Here is a 4,820-nt window from a genome sequence, read left to right as displayed (position 1 = left end):
TTTTTTTTTTTTTTTTGTAGAGACAGTCTTACTTTATTGCCCTCGGTATATGGGGCTGGTGCCTTACCAACTGAGCCATAGGCACCGCCCGCTAATTGGTAATATTGATTTTACCAAGGTATATGAGTGTCTTTACTCCTAATCACATGTTTTGGTTTTTTTTTTTTTTTTGTAGGGACAGTCTTACTTTATGGCCTTTGATAGAGTGCTGTGGAGTCACAGCTCACAGCAACCTCCAACTCTTGGGCTTAGGTGATTCTCCTGCCTCAGCCTCCCAAGTAGCTGGGACTACAGACACCCACCACAAAGCCTGGCTATTTTCTGTTGCAGTTTGGCCCGGGCCAGGTTTGAACCCGCCACCCTCGGTATATGGGGCTGGCGCCCTACCCACTGAGCCATAGTGCCTCCCCCAAGTGGGTTTTTTAAACTGACAAATAGGAATTATTCAAATTCATAGTCATGTATAGACTCAGGGTGATTAATATATCTGTTATCTCAAACATTATTCCTTTTGTGTTAGGAAGGTTCACTATGCTAGCTATTTGAAACTATATAGTGTTAACTATAGATGTCCTACAATGCTATGAATGCTAGAACTTAGTGCTCCTATCTGGCTGTAATTGTAAACATGGATTTATAGCTGATTAGAGCAGATGTAGCCAGAAAAGACAGATGGATGAAGTACTCTCTTGGGAGGAGAGCCCCAGTGTGATTTAGTCCAGTCTCTTTCAGCATAGATGAAAATGGTGAAAACCTTTGTTTATCAGATTTGCAGGTGACACAAAACTAGGAGAATTAACCAATACATTTATTTGGTAAAATAAGATTTTTATCTAGCTGGGTGAGGTGGTATATACATCTGTAGTCCCAGCTATCCAGGTGGCTGAGGCAAGAGGATTCCAAGAACACAGGAGGTCAAATCCAGCCTGGGTGACAGAATGAAACCCTGCCTCAAAAAAAAATTTTTTTTTTCATTGAACCTAAGATGTAGCTAAAATTAAGAAAAAGTTGGCTTGGCACCTGTGGCTCAAGTGGCTAAGGCGCCAGCCACATACACCTAAGGTGGCGGGTTCGAATCCAGCCTGGGCCCACCAAAACAACAATGATGGCTGCAACCAAAAAATAGCCAGGCACTGTGGCGGGCGCCTGTGGTCCCAGCTACTTGGGAGGCTGGGGCAGGAGACTCACTTGAGCCCAGGAGTTGGAGGTTGCTGTGAGCTGTGATGCTACGGCACTCTACCCAGGGGGATAGCTTGAGGCTCTGTCTCAAAAAAAAAAAAAGAAAAGAAAAAGTTAATATGGATAAATGTAAACAAGTTAACCTTAAACTCAGTATGAGCCACGACGGAGAAAAGACAGTTTTAGGATATATGTTAATGGTGGTACAGTATCCAGAAAAGCCCCCCAAGGCTTCCTCTTCCATACTTGTAGCATTTTGTGCAATTTTGGAAACCCAGTCTGAAGAACAGATAAATTGGACAGCCACCTTCCAGAGAGGACCTTGTTGTATGAGAAGTAGTAGAGGAGTGTTAAGGCTCTTCAGCCTATACCTGAGAAAACTTGTCAACATTTCAAATACTATGTGGAGGAAGAGTGAATTGATTGTTACCCCAAGGACAACTGAGTCCAGTACCCATTGTTCAGAATCTGAAGCTGTTTGGGCCCAGATATTGGAACTGCTGAGAGGTAGTGACCCAGGTCAGACAGAATCTGGAAGACCACCTAGTGGTCAGAAATGTGAGGGAGGAGAAGCTGAATGAATCACCTCCAATTTTATCTAATTAAAAGTACCCAGAAAAGCCAGGTGAGGTCGCACATACCTGTAGTCAGGCTACTTGGGAGGCTGAGGCAGGAGGATCACTTAAGGCCAGTGGTGTCATCATGGCTCACTGCAACCTTGAACTCCTAGGATTATTTAGTTCATATTGAATAGTAGTATTAAGTGGCCACTTCAGTGTGAGATTCAGAGGAAGATGAGTCATGAAGACTTCCAGTTTCCATCCAAAAATGAGCTACCCTTTCATTCTTATGGTCATAGGGCACTGAGTAATGCCTTATTAAAGTTTAAAACTATGGCAAAGTGTTAAACCTCTACCATGGTTTTAAATTTTAATAGAACAGCTGTCTTTAAAGTTGTAATTAGGATAATGCTGGTTATAAGCATATAGGAAAGTGGCTCATCACCTGTAGCTCTGTGGTTAGGGCACCAGCCACATACACCAAGGCAGACAGGTTCAAACCTGGCCCCAGGCCTCCTACACAACTATGACAACTGCAACAAAAAGCCAGTTGTGGCGGGCACCTGTAGTCCCAGCTACTTTGGAGGCTGAGGCAAGAGAATCGCTTAAGCCCAAAAGTTAGAGGTTGCTGTGAGCCGCCCTCCTGGAGTTTATAGTTGCATTGCAGGAAGCAGAAAGTACTACAAAGTGGTGAGGGCAGTTCCTCAATAAGTAGGACATAGTTCAACCTTTAAACAGTTCTGTAAGTTACACTGAGAAAAGGGGTTCTTTAATGAATACAACTTTATCATTACAGAAAACCTACCATGCTTCTCTTTTTAGTTGGTGAAGTATTTCATAGTCACTCCCTGTCTTGGTTCAGATGTTGCTTTTCCCACCTGCATGGTACCTGGCCAAATTACTTAAGTACACCTGGCTCCCATTTGGCATTGCCAGAATTGAGAATGACCATCCCTTGGGTGCTGTCTGTCCTAGGAAACTCACTAATTTGACATTTTTGAATGTAGAGTTCTTACACAGCATTTACAAATAAGAAAGTTTTGTATATATTGTTAGCAGCTCTACTACTATTCTTCAAAAGGGAAGTATTTCCTGTGGCCTACCTGGTGTCGACTACTGACAAATGTCCCACTGGAATGCCACGGAAGGGCTGGAAGCTTTATCAACAGTATTGACAAGTCTTTAGTTCCCTATTTAGTCTGTAGGGAAAGCTGGCAAAAGTGAAGTAGCAATAGTTTTTTGCAAAAACCTAAAGGGTCTGTGCTAAAATTAGTGTTCATTGGACATTGAATTTGACACTTCAACTTATACAACTATTCTCACGAAATTATATTTCCTATATATATAGATTTAAGAACTGTAGCCCCTATAAATTGTGAGATGAGAAAAAAAGCAATATTACTAAACTAAAAAGGCAGAATTATTTCCCTATGGCAATATTTTATTTTTTAAAAGCAGAATTTGAAGCAGTAGGCTCAGTGCCTGTAGCTCAGTGGCTAGGGTGCCAGCCACATACATCGGAGCTGGCGGGTTCGAACCCAGCCCAGGCCTGCCACACAACAATGACGACTACAACAAAATAGCCGCCAAAAAAAAAAAAAAGAATTTGAGGCAATACTGTGGTTCAGAAGAAAAATGAACTTGATTCAGAAAATGGGTTCAGGTCCCTGCTCTGCCACTTAATAGCTCTCACCATTTTGGCCAGGTCCTCTTCTATAAAACTCAAACCATAAAATTCACCCTGCTTTCAGCACATGAGAGTTATGGAAAACATGCCAAAGTACTTTGTAACCTGAGAAAATCACTGAGGCTGCCTTATAGGCTCTGCCTGTGGCTTCCCCTTCATTGATGGCTGGGCACTATCATCTTCCTACACCATTAGGTACCTGGATAAGCGACTTTAAAACCAAATGTCTGTCTCCTAAGAATTAGGAGATATTTTCAGAAAAATATTGCTGAATACTGTTGGAGTTTTGGGTGACTTCTGGTACTCAAAATGAGACTCATACCCCTAGGTCAAGAAACCAAAGGACTTTTCTAAAACAAAGTTGGAATTTTTTTTTTTTTGAGACAGTTTCACTTTATCGCCCTCAGTAGAGTGTTGTGGCGTCACGCCTCACAGCACGCTCCAATTCCTGGGCTTAGGCTATTCTCTTGCCTCAGCCTCCCAAGTAGCTGGGACCACAGGCGCCTGCCACACTTCCCGGCTATTCTTTGTTGCAGTTCGACCCGGGTTCGGACCCGCCAGCCTCGGTATATGGTGACGGCGCCCTACCCACTGAGCCACGGGCCGCCCTAAGCATGTTCCTAAGCATAGGAACCAGATGTCAAATGCAGATGGACCCCTACCTTCCTGGACTATTCCTTCCTACTGAGTTTTAACAGTTTTCCCACATAGCAGTGAGTTCTCAAAACACCCCTAAGTTCACATTCTCATCTTAGCCAAGGTGTGGATTTCTCCAAGGCTTGTGAATTGTGATAAGGCTGGTCTAGAACTGATTCTGTGCCCCCACAAAGTAAGGCCTTAAATATTCAGAAAATTTAAAAGTAATTTGCTGCGTCTATTACCCGCTTGTGACTGTTGGTGGACCCCATATTGCCCTAAGCTGCTCAGGCTGCGATGCAGACGGGAGGCAAGTAGACATCAATAGACCAAAACTAGACTTAAGAGGGCAGCTAAGTGCCTGCACCTGCGCCTGGCAAAGCCAGCTCGTGGAGGGGCGGGGCCCGGCCGCCAGTAAGGACTACAGCCCCCAGCATTCCCCACGGCCGACCCTGCCCGCCCGGCTGCGCGTGCGCGAAGGGGCCGCCGAGGGCTGACGGGTGCGAGGCCAGGAGCCGCTAGCCTAACCCAGGATTGGCGCTGAGGTGGCACGCGGGGCAGGTGAGTGCGGGGCGCCTCGCAGGGACTCTGGGCCCGCAGGCCCCAACGCCTCCACGTTCCTCTCTGGTGGACGGGGGCCTCGGGCGGCTGCGGCCGGACTGACAGCCGGGCCTTGGACCGGGCTGGCCTCGCTCGCGCTGCGGGCCGGCTGGGGGTCCCGGGCGCGGCGGGCCGGGCCTGCGGAGCTGTGGCGGCCG

General features: G+C 46.0%; 1 protein-coding gene across 5 annotated transcripts in view; it reads left to right on the top strand.

Annotated features, from left to right (window-relative positions):
* The first annotated feature begins 4,501 nt into the window (after window positions 1–4,501).
* Window positions 4,502–4,820, top strand: part of SGSM3 (small G protein signaling modulator 3) — a 31,602-nt gene continuing 31,283 nt past the window's right edge. For 3 of the 5 annotated variants that reach the window (XM_023509410.1, XM_012801142.2, XM_023509407.1), the window contains exon 1: window positions 4,570–4,623. The gene's annotated coding sequence lies outside the window, so the exon portion shown is untranslated. Of the gene's footprint in view, window positions 4,624–4,820 lie in introns of all 5 variants that reach the window. The other 2 variants (XM_023509409.1, XM_023509408.1) reach the window with 2 other exon arrangements.

The sequence above is a fragment of the Otolemur garnettii genome, unplaced genomic scaffold (genome assembly GCF_000181295.1).
Source record: "Otolemur garnettii isolate 467f Iridium unplaced genomic scaffold, OtoGar3 scaffold00007, whole genome shotgun sequence".
NCBI lineage: Eukaryota > Metazoa > Chordata > Mammalia > Primates > Galagidae > Otolemur > Otolemur garnettii.
The sequence above is the reverse complement of the archived record's forward strand: the minus strand, read 5'-3'. Positions and strand labels throughout refer to the sequence as shown.